This window comes from Sorex fumeus, unplaced genomic scaffold, assembly GCF_029834395.1.
Source record: "Sorex fumeus unplaced genomic scaffold, SorFum_2.1 ptg000020l, whole genome shotgun sequence".
Taxonomy (NCBI): domain Eukaryota; kingdom Metazoa; phylum Chordata; class Mammalia; order Eulipotyphla; family Soricidae; genus Sorex; species Sorex fumeus.
Window position 1 is genome coordinate 17,247,721 of NW_026606077.1, and position 24,500 is coordinate 17,272,220.

Sequence of the window (24,500 nt, forward strand, 5' to 3'; positions counted from 1 at the left end):
GTATTGAAAGAGTTTTGTGAGGTTTTAAATTTTTTTCTATACTCATTTCAATAATGATTTTATTAGAGAGGCAGTTCTGAGCAATGTTGGTCTGCATTAGGACTGTACAGTAGGCCCCTCTGAGTCAGCAGCACATGTGTTTGCTAATGACACAACTGGCCTTCCTAATCTTACCTATTCACTGAGGCGGTAAGCAGATATTAACCTTTAGCGCTCCCTCTGCACCGCATGTGTGATTTACTTGTGAGTAAGAACTGGAAGAGTTGGACCTGTGCATTTGGATGGATGCATATGTGCATGACAGCGGATTAGAGAAATAAAGGTACATTGGGAATTAAGCAACAGGACATTTACATAACAGCCGTTTATGACTTTGGGGGATACGAAACAATGGAGACAATTCTCAGCACAAGGTTGAGGTTTTCACTGCAGGATTCCCAGGACTGCTAATGAGAATCATGTGTCTGAATCCTGACATAGCTGCTGAGAACTTTGCCTGAAGTGCTTTTTATGCTGCTGATGCCGGAGCCCTTAAGCAGCATTGAGCCGACACATGCTTTTCCAGGTGCAGATGCTTGTCCTTTTTGTTAGCTCGATTTGGGGTGTGACTTGGTGATGTTCACGAGTTAGTCCTGGCTCTGCACTCAGGAATTACTCCTGGTGGTGCTGGGGGTCCACAAGGGGTGCCTAGGTCCTAACCTGGGTCAAATGCATGCAAGCAAGGCAAGCGCCCTACCCACTGTACTATCTCCCCCACCTGCTTATTCATTATTTTAAGTACCAAAACAAAGAAAACACAACAACCTTGCCCTATCTATAGCAGAATTCAACTTCTGTTTATTATTTTATCTTTTATATTTCCCTCAGGTTATCTGGGGGTTACAAATTGGAAGGACAACAGGCAGAAGAAGAAAATAAGATGATGATGGATAATAGCTTCCTCAGTTCATCAATATCAACCACTACCTGTCTGTTTTTGTAATAGGAAGATCTATTTAATTGTCCTTTTTACAGTATTGAACAACTGCTGTAATTTCAGATACAGAAGCTCTCTTGTCAAGAGCTTGGAGCAACTGTCCAGGAGCTGATTGTTCTAAGGAAACATTGAAGGGAGTCCAAGAGTGTGACTCCACAGCTCGAGTAAACTAAGCTGCCTTATACCCTGGTAGACTTAATTTAGAACTTGGGGGTAGAACTCTGAAACACCCTCTCTGCCTGTCTGCTGCCAGGCCTGAGAAGGCCATAGGATGGTGCATATGAAATGGCTTATCTCAGTGCCATGTTCTTTGAAGACAAAGAGCACCATTTAGCTCTCTCTCCTTCCCTTGAAGTCAGTATCTCTTATTCTGGTGCCTCATGTTGCACTTTTTACATAGGCACACCCAGTTAGCAACAATGGGGCAAGCCTGCTCAATAGCACACAAGGTTCAGAGAATTTAATCGCATCACAAATGTTGGGACTGGCTTCAAAACAAGTAGAAAATGCCTCCCCAGAATCTGAAGTGCTTTTCTATTCCCCATCAAGTTCACCTCAGTTTCAGATGTTAAAGCCAAGTTTCTTTGCCAGGATTGTTTTTAGTGTAACTTGTGGCAATAGAAAACTCACATTATTCAAATGCAAAAATGCTTTGTGATATGCTCCTCATTATCTGTTTAAAAACTTATCATTTCAGATGGAATTCAAGAAATTTTGTTCAAAAAATATAAAAATCAGTTCATTCCTTTTTCCCTTTAAAAAATTGCTTATATTCACAAACGAACTCACAAAGTTGAAAAGCGAAATTTGTGTGGGAAAGATAGGAGATCCTAGAAAGCAATCAAAATTAGATCAAAACCTCGAAACTTTTATAGTGTCCTGGGATATGATAACACCCTATGACACTGGGCTAATTGCGTTGGGGGGAATGAAGAACCAAATCTCCAACTTTCTGAGTTAGTTGGGAGGGGTGCTAATTTCCAAATCTAATTTATAACATTTATAATTTATATAACATTATAACATTATATAACATTATAATTAAAATTATATATAACATTATAACATCATATATAACATTATATAATATTATAATTTATATAACATTATAACATTTATAATTTACAACACTAATATAAACAACATAGAGACAGTGTGGTGTTTAAGTGCGTATACTTGTACACAAGTGGCCGTCAATAGATCTGTGCCACTGTATGTATTCTCCTACCTCTGGCAGGAGTGATCCTTGAGCACAGAACCAGGAATAACTCCTGAGCACCAGTGGGTATGGCCCCAAAACACAGGTTTTGATAAAATATTTACAAAGAAAAAGCAATAATAAGTAACTCCAAGCAAGTGGATATACTAAACATTCAGTGGCAATGGTTTTGTTTTTTAAAATCCTACAAGAAATATTTTAATTGCTTCTTGGTTTATCTTTCCTTTATTTTTGCTATGGAAGATATTTGATAAGAAAAGGGATATTTCTAATAGAATATCAGTGTCTTATTTTTAAATTTTATTGTTCATAATAAAGAATTAATATGACTTTCAGTGTTAATGTTTTTCTAAGGAAAATTCCCATGAATAGGTTGGATAGATACCGCCCTATAGGAGACTTAAGGGAAATGTATGCTAGCTCGCTAACTGACCAGCAGCCTACTGTGGCTCCTTCCTCTTATTTTGCTTATAGTCACTTTCTACAACAAAATACTATTGCTGTAACTTTTTGCATAATGATTTTCACTTTTTGAAGGAAATTTTATATGTGTAGACTTACTGAAGCCTCTATTCATGGTAAAATCACCCATGCGAGACTCACATATGGTTTTCTACTCTAATAATGCAGATTCCTTTACTGTTTCCTGAAAACAAGTGCATTCATTGCTGTACTACATTTCCAGTCCCAAGCTTTTCAACTTAGGGAACTATGACCTTATCCTGTATCTCTGACCTAGAACATAGTAGGGGCTCTGCAAATCTTTCCTAAAAAGGTAAATGAATAAATAGACAACAGAATTTTTTTTTTGAAATTACAGTTTTTATTTGGAAGTTTTGAAGGGAAGGAGGGAGTTAAAGTGGGAGAGAGTGGAGAGTAACCTACTCAAAAGAGAGGCTGGGCTTCTCCAAGGGCGGAGAGAGCCCCTACACACAGCCTAGCATTAGACATGAAAACATGAAAGTACACATCTCAAGAGGGAAGATGCAGGTGACACACGTGCTCAGGCAACATACGCGCCAGACAAAAGTATTTTTGAAACTTGAACACAGAGGACAAAAATCAATCCTTGTCTATGCTTTTAATTCTTTAACTCTGCGCTCTTATAAGTGTGATTTTTAATGACTTATTGTAAACATAGCTAAATTATTTGTATTGATTGACTATAGATATTTTTAAGTAAAAAGAAGGGGCAATAGACTTTAGTAAAAAAGTACTTTCTTAGTGACTCTGGTGACTCAGAAGCTGCTATATTCTTTTCATGATGCTTAATGTATTGGATCCTGATATAATTAGATGCAAAGAAAAATGTATCTACCAGTATTAGTAATGGGTTTTTAGGAACATGGGTTTTTTTCTGACTCTGTAATATACAGACTAGTTGCAGTTTTGACAAATAAATTTTAAATACTTTAGGAAGTCACATACATTAATAACTTATCTATTTAAGTATTTACACTGAAATGGCATTTTAACAAGAGAAACTACCTACCAAGTCTTATGGAGTTGAGCATCGGGTTGAATGTGTTCAATGTATACCCATTGGCAGACCCATGCCTGGCATGTTGGCTATTACTTGATGCTTTATACACTACATAGACTCTGGTACAGTTCTCTTCTTTTTGTTTCCCCATGAGCAAAATGATGAGAACAACTTGTAGCATATGGAAGTATTTCCACACTGCAAGTTATTCTGAGGGGGGAAAATGTGATTTGAAAATTCTGTCAAATGAAACAGGCATTTCCAAATGCTACTATGATGTTCAAACACATCCTTGTGTGTCAGAAGAGCCCTGCAGATGTGGTTTTTCTTAAATCCTCTATGGCTGCAAATGAGAAAAATAAAATGTACAAGAAACTTATCCCACAATTGTTGCCCCAGACAGACAGGAAGACCTTCTTTAGCTGCTGCCTCTGTATCATCAGCCTCTCACAGAAGCTTGCTCAATTATCCTCAAATAACCACATGTTGCAAGCAGCTGTCTAACAGTAGGGGAAAAAGAAGACTGAAATAACTCCATTTGTAGACAAGATGATACCTGATGACCAGAAAAAAAACAAACTACTTCTGAAAGTACCTTCTTTTCCTTGGGCCAGTCTCTGTCAAAATTTGTGTGGAATTTTTCAGTGCTGAAGTTAGAAAATCGATATTCCCTTTGAAGAATTTGAATTGGAACTCTTTGAGCACTTAAATATGAATGGGTAGTGGTGTGAGTAAAAGAAACACTAAAGAAAGCATCACTGCAAACGCTAGACTTATGGCAAAATAGACAGGATAGCAGAGAAATAGAATTACACAATTTTCTAAGAAATGGTGCTACTTAATTCATTATTTCATAGCAAAAGTAAATGAGAGAGAGGAAAATCCACCCAAGAGTACACTGATCCATCAACAGCAAATAGAGAGTGGTGGTGGGGGGGGGGCTGTGGGAAGACTTGTTTACTGGTGATAGAATAGAATTAGTCTGGGAAGACTTGTTTATTGGTTATAGAACAGAATTAGTCTGGGGCACTGGAGTAGGAGGATGGGCTATACACTAAAAGGAAATAGTATTATCTTAGAATATTAAAAGTGCACATTTCCAATAGATCTCTGGGAAAAGGAGATAGTTATCAAAGTTATATACATGTACTTTTGTGACCAAAGAGTGGTATAACACAAAGTAAAAGTAGTAAGATATATATATATATATATATATAAACCATATATGTGCCATATATATACCATATATATGCCATCTCTTTGGCTTATATACATAGTATATATATAAATATGGCATAGACATATATACTTGATAAAAATAATCAGTTTTTCTATAGTTTTGGGTCTTTTAGACCTAAACTGTATTTCAGTTCAAAAGATGCTGAAACAAAAGATTTCATCGTTGGAGAAAATTTACTGAAAGCTATCTCTTGATGTTTAAAACTTTTCAAAGCATAATGTAAGACAAACAAACAAACAAACAAACCCACAGTATTTTCATTAGGAACTGCCAAATAAGAAAAACACTTATAAAATATATAAAATAATTTTTTATGTTCAAAATGGAGGACATCTCCAAGAGTGAAATATAAATTGTTCTGGGTTCATCTAAACATATTAAAGAAATCACTTAAAAATGTGTAGGCATTGGGGCTGGAGCAATAATACAGTGGGTAGGGCATTTGCCTTGCATGCGGCCAACAAAGGTTCCATTTCTAGCATCCCATATGGGTTCCCGAGCACTGCCAGGAGTAACTCCTGGTTGCAGAGCTACTAGTAACCCCTGATCATCTCAGGGTGTGACCCCAAAAGAAAAAAAAATGTGTGGGCTTTGTACTAGGATTAATTCCATTAATCCTCACAACAACCCTGTGAGATCTATCTGTCATACTGCATTCTTTTGTTTGTTTGTTTTTAAACAGTTGAGGAAACAACTTAGAAAAAAAAATCGCTGAATCAAAGGCCAGTATATTCTCAGCAAGCCTGATAGAAGCTATGCCTACTCTGGAGAAACCCAGCCTGCTCATCAGAGGCACTTGGTCTTCTATAGGAGTCCAGATGAGCGTCATTTACTGCACTGGATTAAAGAACTTCGGCCTTCGTTTGTAAATGTTGATACAATATTTAAAAAGTATAAGCTAATATACAAGGAAACTTTTTAGCAAATAAATCTAGTTACAAAAAGATCTGCCTATCAGAATTTTTCTGAGGCTATTTCTTTGTTCCCTTCCTTCCCCTCACCTAAACTTCCTTCTGAAATCCATTGCCTTTCATATCTGTTCGACACCCTGGAGAACACCAAACCCAGAAAACAAAATAACTTTCCTTGTGTTATTAATAATGTGGATGTCTTATTCTTTTCAATGTATGCCTGTTTTCCATAAATTGGTCTAGGAGAAATGAGTTCAGCAGCATGTATGTCCATTTGTAAACCAATTAGAAACACATAAAAGCAAATTCAATAAGTACTTTTAAAATAGCTTCTGAATTAAAAAAATAGCTTTATATTACATGTGCAACAAATAAATGTTTTTGAACAAACTAAGTCACATCTAATATATCCCATTTTACTAAAGGCTAGAGTTCAAATTTAGAATATTTCAAGAATCAGTTAAATTATTTCATTTAAAAATTATCTTACCTTATTTGATTTCAAAACTTCTAGACTATTTGAAATATTCAATTAAGGTATGATGACCTTAGGTCTAGTATACCATGCCAAATATTTTCTTTGGATTTGATACACTAGTTTATCCTGCCGCAAAGTCTACATGATGATAAACAAATGAGAAAAAAGAGTAAAGTAAAGTAAAGGTCCTCCCGTTGATCATCGATTTGCTCGAGCGGGCCCAGTAACGTCTCCATTGGAGACTTTGTTGTTACTGTGTTTGGCATATCGAATACGTCACGGGGAGCTCGTCAGGCTCTGCCGTGCGGGCAAGATACTCTCGACAGCTTGCCGGGCTCTCCAAGAGGGGCGGAGGAATCAAACTCGGGTTGGCCATGTTGGCTGCGTGCAAGGCAAACACCTTACCGCTGTGCTATCGCTGATCATTTGTTAATTTGATATCACAATATAGGCTTTTACTTAGAAAAATGTGAAGGAGTGTGTGTTGGGGTGGAGAGAGAGAAAGAGAGAGAGGGAGAGAGAGAGAGAGAGAGAGAGAGAGAGAGAGAGAGAGAGAGAGAGAACCATGCTTTCCAGAGAGAATATGGGTTTCTCCAGAGGGGAAGAATATATAGCATCTTAAAGAGCAATAAAAATCGATTGTGTTCTCACAGATTACTCAATTTATCATTATTTGTTACTCATATACTGTTATTTATAAAGATTATCAAGCTTTTATAGCTAATATAAAATTGAAGGATGCTTGCATATTAAATGTTAATAAATTGTGTACTTAAATAAAAGCAATTTCCACTGCTTTATTGGGCTGCTCCAGTGCTTTCTCTTATCTATGAGTTTAGGTCTCAATCATTCTATTTTCAATGCATATAAAACAATTACGAACCTCTTCTTCGAAATTATTTCAATAGTTTCTATCTTGACAAGCCAATATCCTTATAGTTTCCTAATTGTATCATGTCTATGTATATTTTTCAGAGTATTTTTCAGTGTTTAGACATCATATAACACCACTACAAAAATATATGGCATATGTTTTTTCTATCTCTGTAAGTCACACTAATGTCCCAACAATATATAACTTATCTTTAAAAATATCCTCTCCTAGAGAGAACAAAAGGGAATGCCCTGCCACAGAGGCAGGGTGGGAGGGGGGAGACGGGGGGGATATTATCCATGGTGGAGGAAAATGGGCACTGGTGGAGGGATGGGTATTTGATCATTGTATGACCGAAACCCAAGCACAAAGATTTGTAAATCTACAACTGTATCTCATGGTGTTTCACTAATAAAAAATTTAAAAAAAAATCCTCTCCTGTATTTCTGAATTGCTCTAGTGTTCCAAATGTTGATTAGCTTATCAAAATATGGCATCTCTTTGGACTTTTAACATTCCCTGATACATCCACCCTTTAACCTGAGGAAATTATTAAGACTCTCCTCTATCCCTTTTGTGTTTACTTCACACTAGTATTTTACAGTCAGAAATTAAGATATTTTACTTGCCTTTCATGAAATCTAACTAGAAATATTTATATCAAATATTTAAGTAGTAATGATTACCAATTTTTATTATTTTCTATTGTCTCATAAATGGTAGGCATGGTTTCTCAAAGGTTCTTAAAGACTATGCTTCCTTTGTTATCTACAAGAAGTATATGCAGATAGGATGACAGATTTATTGCAAGACAGTCATGTTGACTTGGGATGCAGCTTTTGAGGCTTTATGGAAGGGAAGTCTGGTGTTTAGTTGCAAGAACAAAGGATCACAATGTAGTTTTGAAATTTCAATAATAAACTAAGTGTAGAACTACCAAAATAGGCTTTCAAGGATACATACCTGGAATTTATATGATGTAATTTAATGTTAGTTCAATACTTAAAAATGAACATGAACTCACTCCCTTTACCTCATGCACACAACACTCCTTGTAGTTTTTAATGCCTGTTAAGCATTGCAGCTGAGAAATGCAATGCTTAAGGGGCATCTTAATTAGAAAAGCAAAGTCAATGAATCCTGTCACAAATCTTGGTTTGATCTCCAAATATTTGCAAAATTTTCAATTTGGATATATAGTTTGAATTTCAGTTTATCACTGTTTACTTATTTATAATTTGAAGTTAATTGAACATTTATTTGATAAAATTAATAAAAATAGAAAGACTTCAGTATCTACACTAATTTTGGTGTATGAAGTTAAGCTTGGAGATGTGTCTGGTGCCAGGAATGTGACAGCAGTTTGTAGACTGAGGCACCTGCTTTAGACATAAGATGTTTAAGCTGTCAATAAGTTCAGTAATTAGGATACAATATATTTTAATGTAAATAGAAAATAAAATTGCAAAAATATGTGCTTTATAAAATGTCAAAATTTAAAATAAAAACCAGATTTTGATACCTTATTTATCAAAATATAATATTTGTTGTTTTTGTATTTGGGGCCACTTTTGGCAGCATTCTGACTTGGCTCATGACTCTGGGCTCGGGGTTCACTCCTGGCAGACTCAATATGGTGCCAGGGATCAAACCCAAGTCAACTGCAAGTGCCCTATCAGCTCTACAATGGCTCTGGCCCCTTATCAAAACGGTTGATGTCCATTCAATTCCAGTGCCAATTCCTTTTATCCTCATTTGTTTTCTCTCTTCTTATCCCATGTGGGACTGTATTGTCCCACATGGTAGCCATGTGTCTATTGAGGCCCTAGACTGTGGCTAATTGGAATTGAGATGTATTATAAGGGTGAAATATAGGCCAGATTTAAAACACAATTGAACATTTATAAAAGATCTCCTTGATTTTTTTTAATTGATTTAACCAATTCTCTAAGAAATCACTGGAAATATCACCAGTCTATAAGTTCTAAGAAGGAACTTAGCGAAGAATTATTGATACACTAGGCATTTGGATTTCCCTGAGGTATGCTGTGATTCCCCCCAAATTTTACTGCTGGCACAAAATTTGTAGCTAGGTTAGGAGCTGATCAAATTAAATATAGGCATTTATATTTAATGAAGTTAGATAATATTTAGGAATTCAGGGCTGTGATGGCAGTGAGTAAAATGTCCAACTCATTTCTTCAAGTCTCCATCAACATGTCCATCCTAGGACTGGAGAGAGAGTACATGGGGTAAGTTTCTTTGGACTGGAGAGAGGGGTAAATTTCTTGCTTTGTCTGTGACTAACCCTGGTTCCATCTCTGGTATTCTACGCAGTCCCCTTATCCCCACCAGGAGTCTCCTCCGAGCACAGAGCCAGAGTAATCCTGAGCACAGCTGGGAGTGGCCCAAAGACAAACAAGCTTACAAAAATCCATCTTGCTGAACCAGAGGCACGGAGAGAGCTCGGTTACAATTTTTATTCATCTGAAAGCAATATGAGAAGTTACATGAATGACTGATGGGATTGAGAAACTTTCTGAAGTTGCCAAATGTTCCTTTTGAAAGAGAAAACATAAGACAGCACGATGTGAAACAGACAGGAAGGCACTCAGACCTGCATTCTTGATCTCTAGACACGAAACATTCCTGGGCCAAAAAGTTCCACGGAAATGCTTAATTTATAACTACTCTCTGATGTAGTTAATAATTAGTTTCTCCTCTAAGTCCATACCTAGCAGTTTGTTTCTTCTACCTGGAGATGGCAACTTCAAGGAATGCAGAACAGAATGAGAAAGTGCCTGGCAGTGCCTTGGCTTCATAAAGGGACAGCATTGCATGTAGGCATGGTGAAAGGGAAGACTTGACCGTCACTCTGTCTGTGTACTCCCATGACAAAGACACTGTGGTGTGAAGAATCAAGGTTAAACTATGGGAACAAATTACTGTTATTTAAGCAGAGCCATAAGGACCATGCATCTTTGACTTTCACATTATATTAGGGCCGAAGGTCAATTGATAAGTTGATCACTTGATCACTTGATATCCCGTTACTCATTGACTTTACTCGAGTGGGCGCTAGTAATGTCTCCATTCATCCCTGTTGCGTGTTAGCATAGCCCAGTGGCATCTGCTTGTTCTAGGAACATGAAGAGCCTCAAACCAATCGTCCAGGGTCTTGACAAGAAGTCTGACCATCTCGTAGGTGGGCATCCATAGAATCTTTTGATGTCCGTGGAATCCAGTCAGTAATGGCTCTAGTACAGCGGTTGTCTCTAAATCTCATTACGTGGTCAGCCCATCTAATTTTCAATGTCTTGGCAAATGAGACAACGTCCCTGATTCCTGGGTGTTGATGGAGGTTGGAACTCTGGATTCTTTCTCTCATTTGAGTGAAGCTTGATACTCCAAGCACAGCTCTTTCGATTCCTCTTTGGGAGACACAAATAGCGTTCTCATCCTAGTTTCGAAGGGCCCAGGTCTCTGAGGGGTATGTTAATGCAGAAGAACAGTGGAATCGAAGAGATTTGCCTGGAGCTGGAGGTTCTTCGTTCTCTTAGTTATTTATTTGACGCTTTTGAATGCGTTCCAAGCCACTCTCTTCCTCCTGTGCATCTCAGGTGCTAGGTCATTCGTCATGTTGACTTCTCGACCTAGGTATTAATTGATAACTTAATGATGAATAAGAACCAGACTAGTCTTAGACTGGTCATGGGTTGCCTGTCAGAATTTTAGGGGTGGAAGAAGAGGAAGGGGGAAAGGTACAGAAAGTTTTGATACTTAATCAAATTAAAATCTATATACTAATAAAATAAAATTGGTAGCTTTTTATAAAATTACTCTTTACAAAACAATTAAAATTTAAAAATCTGACATATGAAAACATATGGTAATGTGTCAAAGCTCTTTTTGAGGTAAATTAATGAACATCCTTAAAAGTTATTATTAGTGCAAATAAAAGAATAGAATAAATCAGATACATATTAAATTCAAGCTGTTTAAAAATATAGAATAAAATAAATCCAAGACAAATTTAACAGAGTAAACAAAAAAAAACAATAGTAGAATAAACAAAAGTAGAAATTCAGGGCCAGAGAGATAGTACACTGGGGAGGGTGTTTGCCTTACACACGGCCTACCTGGGTTTGATCCCTGGCATCCCAAATGGTACACAGTGGTTCCTGAGTGCATAACGAGGAGTAACCCTGAGCATCACTACTGGATATGACCCAAAAAGCCAAAATAAAAGTAGAAATTTATGAAATATGTAATAAAATAAGCCAACTGATTTTAGGAATGTATTCTTTAATTTAAAAAATATTGAGATACATGGTTTACAATTATAATTTATTAATAGTGGTTTCTTGTGCACATGTTTCAACATCACACCTATCAACAAGGAAGAAGAAACTGGTGGTGAGATTGTTGTTGAAACATAGTATGTCTAAAATTAAACTATAAATATTTTCATCGATCACCATGCTTTAATAAAATTTAAAATAAAAATAGAGTCAATTACAACAGGAAAAGGAAACACAATATAGTAATAATAAAAATTTATTTCCAGAAACAAGCCCAGGTCAAGACAATTTTTAAAAAATATACTTTCACACTTTCAAAAAAGAGTTGATTCCCATGCTTTTTAGTTGTTTCATAAAATAATATAATGCTCTCCAATTATTAGACATAATATAATGCATAGAAGCTGAAAATGCACATTTCTAAGGATAACAATGGCAACATGGTTATGAAATCAATATACATTTGGGGGTCAGAGTGATAATACAGTGGGTAGGGCACTTACCTTGCATGTTGCCGGCCACAGGCCAGGTCCTTGCCACACCATATGCTCCTCCAGGAGTGACATGTAGGTTGTTCCTATTTTTTGTTTATTATAATAATTCTGTGATGGAAAAAGGAATGCAGATATCTCTTTGATATACTGATTTCAATTTCTTTGGTATATACCAAGAAGGTAGGACTACTGAATCATATGGCTGCTCATTTCTTTTTAATATTTTAGCATCTTTCATAAATAATTTCCATAAGATACTACTGACTCAAGTCCAGTACCATCTTACAGAGAGTACCCAACTTAAAGCAGAGCACATCCAAATCCAAATACTTATTAGCTCTATTTTTTTTTTTAGAGAAACAACATGAGGTACAGGAAAGGTACATTCCATTGAGGTACGTGGACTTCCAAACTCTCCTGCTTGGGTTTCAGTTATACAATGATCAAGTACCCATCCCTCCACCAGTGCCATTCCCCAAAACCATGATCCCAGTTGCCTTCCCACCCCATGACCATCCCCCCATCCCACCCCACTCAGCCTCTGTGGCAGTGCATTCCCTTTGGCTCTCTCTTTCCTTTAGGGTGTTGTGGTTTGCAATACTGGTATTGACTGGCCATCATGTTTGGGCTATAGTCTACTTTTAGCACACATCTCGCATCCTGAGAAAAACCTCCAAACATTCTTTACTTGGTCTTCTCTGCTCTATCTGAGCTGCCTTTCACCACTGCATGTGCAGCTGCCTTCCAAGCCGTGAAGGAGACCTCCTGGTACTTATATCAATTATTCTTGGTTGTTCATCTCCTATTCTGTTACTTTATATTTCCCAGATAAGTGCAGTCTTTCTATGTCTGTTCCTCTCTTTCTGGCTCATTTTACTTGTATGTAAATTTCATGACTTGATCTTTTCTAACAGCTGCATAGTACTCCATTGTGTAGATGTACCAAAGTTTCTTTAACCAGTCATCTGTTCTCGGGCACACGGATTTTTTTTTTCAAATTTAGGCTATTGTGAACAGTGCCGAAATGAACATACAGGTGCAGATGTTATTTCAAGTATACTTTTTTACCTCTCCAGCATATATTCCCAGGAATGGTATTGCTGGGTCAAATGGGAGCTCAGTTTCTAATGTTTTGAGAATTGTCCATACTGCTTTCCAAAAGGGCTAAACCAGTCGGCATTCCCACCAGCAATGAAGGAGGGTCCCTTTCTCGCCACATCCGTGCCAACACCAGTTGCTTTTGTTCTTTTGGATGTAGGCCTGTCTCTGTGGTGTGAGATGATATCTCATTGTTGTTTTGATCTGCATCTCCCTGATGATTAGTGATGTAGAGCCTTTCCTTATATGCCTTTTAGTCATTCAAAATTCTCTTTGAGAAAGTTTCTGTTCATTTCATTGCCCCATTTTTTGATGGGGTTGGATTATTTATTCTTTTGGAGTTCAACCATTACTTTGCATATCCTTGATATCAAGCCCTTGTTGGATGGGTATTGGGCAAATATCCTTTCCCATTCTGTAGACTGTCTTTGTATTTTGGTCACTGTTTCTTTTGAGGTGGAGAAGCTTCTTAGTTTAAGATAGTTCCATTTGTCTATCTCTGTTTTCACTTGTTTGGCCAGTGACATGTCATCTTTGAAGATACTGTTGGCGCTGGTGTTCTCTATGTCATGTGGATACCACAGAGAATTCAACTAGAAAAACTTCCTGCTGCTTTTGAGTTACCTTTTTACCTGCCTACACTAACATAGCACAGAGGGTAGGGTGTTTACCTTGCACGTGGCCTACTGGGGTTCGATTCCTCTGCCCCTCTTGGAGAGCCCTGCAAGCTACGAGAATATCTCGCCACCTCGGCAAAGCCTGACAAGCTACCCGTGACATATTCAATATGCCAAAAACAGTAACAGCAAGTCTTATCATTTGTTGTGAGACGTTACTAGTGCCCACTCGAGCAAATCAATGAACAACAGGAAAATGGTGCTACAGTGCTACCCTAACAATAAGAGAGATTTAGAATAAATCCAATGTATTGAGTGGTCCTGCTCAATGAGAGAAAGATCTAAGGAATGGGTACAGAAATCAGATGGGTGGCCTTATAACTGTAGACAGAAATTGAGACAAGACAGTGGCCAGTGACGTGTGAGCGAAAGAAGCAAGAGATACCTGGCTGATTCTGGGACACTCTGAAGGGTGAAAGGTGTTCAGAGCGGCATGAGCAGCAGGAGGGAGAGACCGAGAAGGTTGTGGGTCAGCAAGCCAAGCAATGCAAGGCCATCAGTACATCAGTACAAGCGTGGTGGACTGACACACTTCTACTGTGACAGCGTCACTGGGAGTAGCAGGGGACTGTCATCTCAGTCTGCAGAGGGTCCCCAGTGAGCCACTTTCCTGGTGCCTGAACAATAAGACTTTCAAGAAAAGTAATCTGTGATTCAAGAGACAGGGCCCAGCTTGTTTGGGGGCACTAGTTGCTCTCCGCCATGGTATAGACATGCTCCAGTGTGCAGGACCCCACTGGGGCTCTGTGAGGGGCCTGAGGCTGAGGGGGCCCCGCTGGGGAGCTGTGGGGAACCCAAGGCTGAGGGGACCCCGTTGGGGGCACTATGGGAGTCCAAAGACTGCAGAACAGAGGCAGAGACCTGAGGCACAAGCACGGAGGAGCCGCACTAGTGGATCCTGTTAGACATGGGAGCAGTGGGGAGACTTTGGAGTCTTTGGAGTCATTTTATGAGAGACTCCATCGATACATTGCATGAGAGATCCCATGGGCATCTGTAAGGACAGCTGTGTAGCTGAGTGCCTTCAAATGTGTTGGACTTCAAGAAGGAATAGAACGGGTCTCGTGTCCCTTCATGGAGGAGCCGTGTGAAGGCAGCAGAGGACCAGAATAGGGTCGGGCGCGCCCCGGGGGAAGAGGATTGCAAAGACCTTCAGAGCAGAGGTGGAGACAAGTGCCAGATTCTTGTCTTACACGCTGGATTCCTGAGACGTGGCCCTGAGCAGTGAAAGAGAAGTTAATGACTCGACTCCAACTTGGCACTGACCTGAGGAGAAACCATCCATTTGTGGCACCCTGAGGGTCAGCACTCAGAGCCAGCAACCCCCATGGGATCTGTTTGAGGCAGAGGCTAAGAGGTAGGGTCTGACTCAGGGAATCAGATCAGAAGGTGGTAGCCAGACCCCACAGGAATTCTCTGAGCCTCGCAGTCTGGTCCCCTGGCTTTTATAAGGTGCCAGGTGCTTCAAATACAACCCTCCAAGGAGCCCTCAAAGCTACAGCTCCGGCCTGGACACTTTCAACCTCCCTCTTACCACAAGGCTTAACCTGGATCACTCACTTTAACTTTCCTGGAAGCCTAATCTCTCTAAGCCCAGCAGATAGCCTGTTGCTACTTTAAATCTCCAACCACACCTACCAGAGCACGGGCCACCTAAAATAGCTAAAATAACTTCTTATATTTACATAGCAACTTCCTCCTTCCACAAAAGCCTTCTAGGTCCCTGGCCATGTTCCCTTCAGAGATCCCGGGGTAGCTTGGAGATAAAAGATAGTATTTTTATGTGTGAAAACTGTCTTACTACATGTCCCACTTCCTCTGGAAGCAATGCATTCTTTTCTCCATCTGGCATCTGCTAAATGGTTGTGAAAATACAGGAAGTTCCTGTGAATTTCCTCAAGAAATCTTGACAGGCTTTGCACTATTTTGGACTATTCTGATTTGTATTATGACATTCAAACTGTGATAAAATAACATAAAATAATGTAAAATGATAAAACAAAGTAAAACCTGGTTAGACAGTATGAAATTTTTCTTACCTCCTCTGCAAACGAGTACGCACATTTATGTAAACAAAAAAACAAGACTGAAAAGAAAAATAAGGGAAGATCTTGTTTTTGAAATGCATAGGGTTGAAATTAACACAGTCAATTTAAGTTGTTTTATCAACATTTTAGGAACATGTGTTAAAGTATTTGGTATGTTTATATAATAGAATCATAGAGTATCTGAACTCTATGGAAACTTAACCTTATTCAAATCAGTTTTCTTTTCTTCACATAAAGGTAAAAAAAAGGTAAAGGCCCTCCCGTTGATCGTTGATTTGCTCGAGCGGGCCCAGTAACGTCTCCATTGGAGATTTTGTTGTTACTGTGTTTGGCATATCGAATACTCTCGGTAGCTTGCCAGGCTCTCCGAGAGGGGCGGAGGAATCGAACTCGGGTCAGCCATGTTGGCCGCTTGTAAGGCGAACGCCCTACCACTGTGCTAAGTGCAGAGACAAAGTGACTTTGCAAAGGGCAGATGAATGGCTTGATTAGAGGCAGAATAAATGCTAGGATCCAAGTATTCTTGACAGTTTTCTTCCAGGAGAACTTCTGCAATATCTTCTCGTGTGTGGGTTTGGAACTAATGGTGACACTCCTCAGACAATGAGGAAAGGGCAAACAAGGAAGGGTCAGGAGAGACTCAGAGGAAATTGAGGAGCAAATGCAGTAAGTGTCCACTGTGGAGAACTCCAGAGTAGTGTGGCATGAAGATAAGTCTGCTTCTGAAAAGATTTCACACTAGTTGTGTTATGAACCCTCCATCAATAAGGTTCTTTTTACCTGAGATTCTTCCCTGGGGGAATGCTGCAGGCCATTGGTTCAAGCATGAGATGAACTGATTGTTTAGTTTGACTCCATTTCCTTGAGCTGCTTGACCTTACCTCTCTGTTCTACCATCATCATTTTATGCTGAATTGGAAGGACAAGATAAGTAAGTGAACACATAGACCTGTTGCCAGGGTTTCTGTGGATCATACTAATATCACCACCATTACTGCTGCCAGATCCGGGAGAGATTTATCACCCAACTCAGGGAAAAAACTGTTTATACAGCAGAGAATGCCAGAGCTTCCAGATTTGAAGACATTGTCCAATTAACAGCTCCCGCCCAGTGCTTGAGGTTTACCATGGAGAAGTTCCTACGTTTTCCAACTCCTGTGTCCCGCTCTTGTGTTTGTGATCTATGGTCAGACCTGGGATTTTGCTTTTAGGAGACCTATGTTTCTTGATCTTTAAGCCCATGTTTGCTCCCATATTCTTTCTGACTTGGTGGATTTTTTCTGATTATGTTAAGGTAGCACTAGAAAAGCTTAATACTCTAATTATGCATTTTTGTACCCACTTGATAGCCATAGAAAATAAAGATGTTTTAGGTTCTGATAATATGCAAGTATATATACACACACAGGTATGATTTTTACACATAGTCCACCTAGCCCACTAGAAATAGAGCCCTGAGCACTGCTGGTGTCATGCTTCCATAACAAAATAAATATTCAAAGATAACCTTCTAAAAATTTCTAAAATATCTTCATCCTAAGAAAATTTGTTGGAATAGCACTAATTAAGCATGTAGTTAGAATAGTCTATACTCTGATTTTATTTTCTGGTCTGTCCATGTATCTCTGGAAGAGTGTTAGACCTGGAGCAAGGCTGCATAGTGATCCAGGAGCAAGTTCCCAGAAATTTTTGTTCCTCAGCACTTAACCAGTCTAAGAGGCTGCAGGAAAAAGAATAGACTCCCATTTCTCTAGCAGTGTTCCCATAAGGCAAGACTCTGACCTCAAAACTACCTATGTAGAGGAGAACAAGAATGTGAAATGCAGTAGGCTTCCACTTCTGCCCTATTCTAAGAACAAGTCTCCAAAGAAATGGAGACACAACGAGGGTAAGAGCTCTATCTTACTGTGTTCATACCAGAGAATGTTGTAGTCTTCCATTCTAAGCTGTGATACTTGTAGCTGAATGAAACAGCATCAGCCAGTAATACAGTGGAAATCACTAAAGTGCCCTAGGCTTCCTATGCAAAGGCATAGATAAAAGCAGTAGATTGCACTGAGAAATGCCGCCTGGAGTTTTATGAAGAAAACAGTGAATAACAAAGGGTGGGAGAAACACACCAGAATTAGGTGTGTAGGAAATCCCATGGAGACTCTAATTCTGAGAAGGGAATCTGAAGAGTCCCTGGGCTTAAGGAATTTTGCTGGAGGAGGTCTTAAAAGGACCACTGCTGCTGCTCTCCAGATATGAGAGAGCTCCAGCCCAACATTTGTTCCAATGATTGAGCAGCAGCCCATTTTCCCCTCTCAGTATTCAGTATTGGAGTTTATTTCAAAGTAATCAAATATAAAATATACATTTTTAAATATACACAAAAAATTACTAAATACCATTTTTCCAAATCTGTGACTCAAAGCAGTCTGAGAAAGTCTGTAGCCCCAAAAATACAGAGAAAAAACTTTATGGGGGGTGGGGAAGGCCTGAGTGTCTTAACTCTAATCTATACTTCATAGTTTCAATATGACATTTGTATAAATGAAAGTAGGCATAGAATCATATATTTTTAAGCATGAAATCTGTTGATTTATAATTTCAAAAGGGTTTCACATTCAGACAAGAACATCAGAATGGCCCCACAGCAGTTCTGACTACCCTCACAAAGAACCAGATAATTGGTTCTTTTTCTGAAAGGCACAAATGGTTTTGATTCAACTGAAGACTGGGAATGGGTTTTGTCAGTTGGCTGATGATTGACAGTTCTTTGGCATTTTTTCTTCCACCAATGGGCACCTGATTTTCTTGGTCTGGTGCCCACTTGAAAATCCTCAGTCATATCTGTGTGTTGCCCCCCCGCCACAACATTTATCTTCTCAAAGTACTTCTGACAAGAGCTGCCACAATTACTAAAAGAGAATAAAAAACTATGGTGTGTTTCAGAGGGAAGGAGTCCTGGATACTCTTAAATGCATTGCCCTTAGATACAGCGTCCTTCCATGCACTCGATTACATATATATAAAGAAACTGGGAAAGGGAAAATATTAGTCTTCTTTTTGTAGTTACTGTTGTTGTTGCTCAGTGGGTAGACTGAACTCAATTGTGCTCACAACTACCTCCTGACTTTGCTCAGGAAACACTCCTGGAGGTACTCAGGGATCAAATTAAGGTTGGCTGTGTACAAAGCAAGTAATTAAACCCTCTACTAACTCTCTAGTTCCCATTAGATTGTATTAGATGGCATAAACATAAAAAGACCTATAAAACTACAATCTCCCATATTTTGTAAATCCTCAAAATGAGCCTAGAAAAAAATTCCTAACGTTCCTAAAATGTATCATTCCTTAACTGTGCAGTTGACTCTCTTGAGATTTTATAAATATGTATAATTTATTATCTTATCACTTCAATTTTTATTATAGAGTTTAGTTCATTCAAAGACACAAATAAAAAAGGATTTAAGTCTTTCACTTTGTTATATGTACAATTGAAACATGTCAAAGCTGCAAGAGAAATGGAGATAACATAGTGCTCAGGAAATTATATCTTGACTCAAAAGGATAGTTCAGTGGTAGAGCACCTGTCCTACAATCTTGAGGATGCAAGTTTCATCCCTCATGCGACCACATGTATTGAATTTGGTTCAGGCTGTGCTGTTGTTTGGGACCCTAGTCCCAGAATGGAGAGACTAAACGTGCTCCTGCCTAAGAGGAAGGCTCATCTGACAAGAAGGAAATATTTGACCTTTCTAGGTCCTTCAACAGATTTTCTTATTCCCCCTCTGAGCACTACCCATTACGCAGGATAACCTTCAAATTTTCCCAGATTGCAGACCTCAGAAAATAGAGATCCAGGAGCAAGATTTCAACATCTGGGTCAAGATTTCAACATCTAGGTCAAGATTCACTTACTGAGAAATTCCCTTGAAGCATTAGATGGCATAAACATAATAACCCCCATAAAACTACAATCTTCCATGCTAAATAATTCCTCAAAATTATTCTAGATTTTATAGGTCTAGATTATAACTTGATCACTTGATATCCCATTACTCATCGATTGCTCAAGTGGGTGCCAGTAACGTCTCCATTCATCCCTGTTGCGTGCAAGCATAGCACAATGGCATCTGCTCATTCTAGGAACATGAAGAACCTCAAACCGATCGTTCAGGTCAGATTATGGTGGATGAAAATCCAGCGTAAAATTTTATCTTGGAAATACACACCAGATGAAAATTTAAAGAAAAAAGTATCATCGTCAGACACAGATGAAGTTTGAGTAGGGATGTTGAATTTTCCTTCTCGTCCTCTGGAAACATTAGTCAGGCAAATGTATAACTTTGGGGGTTCTTGAATTTCTAAATTCTTGTTTGTACCTACAAACTGCTTCCAGAAACTCAGAGGGATGATAATGCAAATTAAAAGAGACCAGCTCCTGGAAAATATGTTATGTGCGTTAGGTTTTTATTATTAGCAATATGTTCTTAGAAACTGCAACTTTAAACAAAATAACACAATGACAGCGAGTTCATATCCTTTTAACTTTTTTCTTATAAAAGTTACAAAGAAATAATATTATCTAAAGACCTATTTTTCTCAGAGATTTTGATAGCCAGAAGAGTTTTAAGGAAAATAGTCAACATTATTACTGCTAACCATAGTTTCATTTATGCAGCAATTTTATATCTCATAAAAGTAAGTATTCAATATTTAGATTACTCTGAAAGGTAAATGATATCATCAGTTAATATTTTCCTTGAATTCACTCACATGGGATCATGTCATGATGGATTGATCCACCATCTCTCAATGAAGAAAGTCCAGTTTACAAGGATTTGGGTAATTCCTAAGACTGGATGAACCCTACACTACAGTAGGCTACTTTAAATATTACCTAATTTGTTATTGAGAGCAGTATCACCTGCCCTAACAACACAGCTGGGTGTTCTGACTCAGAATTTCCCGTATGTATATAAAAATCATCAGACCCGAGTGATAAACAGACCCATTCCAGAGCTACCACAGACATCTGAACCAGAGTAACCAGCAATGGCTCCGGGAGTGTGTGTGTTTATCTAACGTCTCAGGTATATGTCATAGAAAAAGAATTTACTTTAGAGTTAACACTGTCACCAGAATCTATAGCTGGGCCTTTGAATTTTTGATCACTAGACTCTGGTTTTCTTAATTCGACTGGGGCTACCTTTAATCCTTTTCTTTAATTCTTATTTTTTGACTTTTGTATATGCAGAACTATAGTGTTACTAAAACAAGAGTGAAACAATTTCCACGAAATTTACAGTATAGGAAGGTGAGTAAATGAAATTTTACTAAAATTTGTTTTCTGATGTGTATTTGTTAAATAGACTATTTTAAAGATTGTGCATTGTTGTATGCAAATTATATCTCAAGATAAAAGATATATGCATATTTTCTGCACTTGGAACTCTTGTCAAGTTCTAGTGCTTTGATAGTGTTGTCTAAGTTTATAAAGGAGATAGCATGTCATTTGAGCTACTAGGGTGGCTGGAGGGAAGGCATCACTGCGAACAGTTGTGAAGCACAGTGTACTTTTATGAAAACCCAATATAGACATAAAGGGGAACAGTAATTTTAAGCAGAAGCCTTTGAACAAAGCTCCAACTTCCTTCATCAAGGGAAGAACCTGTAAAGTCTCTGTATAGCATGGCAGCAATTTATGGAGAATGTGGCATACCTTAGCAGGTTCAGCGAAAAATAACTGGCATTATCTTTGTGGGTATTGATGAGAAATCTCTTCACATAAGAAAGTTGACCAGTCCTGAGAAGATAGTTGGAGAGCGTCCAGACCTGACACTTGACCCTCACTCCTTGTAGGTGAAAGATAGCAGCTACATGTCACTGCCTGGCCCCTTCTCCACTCTGTCCCCTTCCCTGGCCCCTTCTCCACTCTGTCCCCTTCCCCTGTACACTGTACACTCAATCAGTACTGTTCCTGAGATTGAGTATTCTTGGACGAAGTTAAGGCCTGATACTGTGTCTGTACATGCCTTCGATGTTCTCCTCGAGTAAATAGCTGGACAGCGGAAAGAGACTACTCTCATCACCACACCCATTTTCACTTGTTCCTCGCAAGGGGAAAAGGTCGCAGGCATGGCCCACATCACCAGGACACAGACCCAACAGAGTCCCTAGTGATAACTAGATCCTGTAGGAGAATCCACCAGGCTCTATATTGTAAGTTTTTGCAATTGCACAGGAATGATGGAGCTTTATAATTCTAAGTAGCACTGTAGCACTGTCCTCCCGTTGTTCATTGATTTTCTCAAGCGGGCACTAGTAACGTCTCCATCGTGAGACTTGTTACTGGTTTTTTGTGTATCAAATACGTCACCAGTAGCTTGCCAGTCTTTGCCCTGTGCGTGGAATACTTTTGATAGGCATGTGAAAACGAAACTAAACACTGATACTAGAGGATTTCCCCTGTGTCACTTCAAACAAAGTTTAACCGAGTTTCTAGTGGTTATGCAAATGGGATTACAATAGCACTACCAGACAAAGCTGGATCTGTATGCACATTCAGACCAGTGTTGGGGGTCCTTGTTGGGAAACACCCTAAGACTGTAGGTGGCATCTGGGAACATTGTATGTGTGAGGACATACAGGTGGGAGAGGCCAATGTCCAGAGGTTTTTCCTTTGATTCCATCAGGAAGGTAGATGCTTAATGTCACCTTGAGGAGCAACACTGATGGTTTTAGTTTGTTGTTAGAAAGCACATACCCCAACTTGTGTTCAAGTCTTCTGATGTACTTTATTGTTTACGAAACTCTATATCTTAATCTTGGCCAGAAGCAGCAGAGATAAAGAGATTATGAAGTTTAATAATCTCTAGCTTAATCACGTCAATCTTCTCTGTGTTCTTAGACATAAATTCAAATATTTTATCAAGAACAATATTTTATACAATATTTAGAAGTTATTCATAACTTGTGATCATGATTTCCAATGCTTTGAGCTCATTTTACTAATCTCCAAAGTAATTGAAGTAGATTTTTTTTTCTTGTCATTACTGCTTGTAATCAATTTCATCATGTTTGTTTTCATCCTTGAGACTTTTAAAATTCCTTTCCTGAGGTACATTGAACTTAAATCTGTTTAATAAATGCATCCATAAAGAATGAAACTACATATTGATACATATTATGCCTATGAAACATAGTATATCATGTGTGTATATATATATATATGTAGTTATTTACCAGGAAAATGTGTACATTAGATTGATGTATTAATAGAAAATATTTAGCAATTGATTTTAATGTGACATTTGCTGATTTCTGTGGTGTAATACTCCCACCATGGTCAGTGCCTTAAAAAGTAAAACATTTGTATAGAAATCTTGGGTGAGAGATTTTCAGGTATAGAACTAGACTGTGCAAAAATCCTGAGCTAATCCTATATTTGGCTCACTGGAAGAACAGCAGCGAAGTTAATGAATTTTAAGCAAAGTAGTTTTCAAAGGTTCTAGTTTGAGAATTCATTGAGATGCCCTATACAGATTTATTCTTCGTTTGTTTCTTTCTGATAAAATAAAAAATGTTTCTTCTTAAAAAGAATAATTCACATGATTACTTTTTATTTTCTTTGAAAAGGAAATGAATTATATAAAGATTAAATTGAAGACTTAATTACAGATCCAGGATTATGATTAGCCTGTTTTATACACAGTGTAGCAAAGTTCATTCCAGGAAAGTTCCTTCCTGGCCTCTTACAAGACCCAATGACCACATGTTGGCTGTCTTACAAATTTGCCTCAGCATTTGTAGTTCTCTAGGAAAGAAAATCTCCTGCACCTTTCATTACACTGTCTTTTAATTCTGTGATGTGGTTTCCATTAAAAAATTATCTCTTCTGGGCCAGTGAGATAATACAGGGAGTGAGGAACTTACTTGCATGCAAGCCTGACCGTGGTTTACTCTCTGACATTAGGTATCCTCTGAGTACCACCAGAATGATCACTGAACACAGACCCACAATTCGTCCTAAGCACAGATGGATATGCCTCCAAAGCAAATAAAAAGAGGTATGTCTTCTACAGTGAAATTATAATATTAATTGTTTATTTGTTAATTCATCCAGAAATCATATTTTTGACTAAAACCATATTCTAGAAATGTACAAGGTATTAAAGATAACAGTGCTAAAAACAATTATTTTTCTATTCCTGTGGTCATAATTTAGTGCAACAAGCAAACAAATATTTAGACCAAGAATTCTATCAGTATTACTATGATGAAAACATTATACATATTAGAATAAAAATGTTACTAATACATTATAGATTAAGGAACCTTAGGCAGTGGGCTGAGATATAACACCACACATTTTCCTTGCACATGACCAACATGAGTTCAATTCATACCAGCCCATATGGTTGCCCAATCATGCCAGGGATAATTACTGTGGGTGAGATCCAGGAGTAACCTCTAAGCATTACTGCGTGTGGCCCCAAACAAAAAGAGATCTCAGAAAGAAGTTTCTTTTATAGTGTAAAAAACACCGTCAGAGACGAAATATAATAAGTTGAACAGGAACTCTGAGGTACTATTAGTGTGAACCTCTACATTTCCATAATGAGAATTGTCAGGAATATCACAGGGAAAGTGGGGATGACAAGTCACCGAGGAACAGAAGAGGAATTATGGGCTTCAATATGGTTAGAAGATG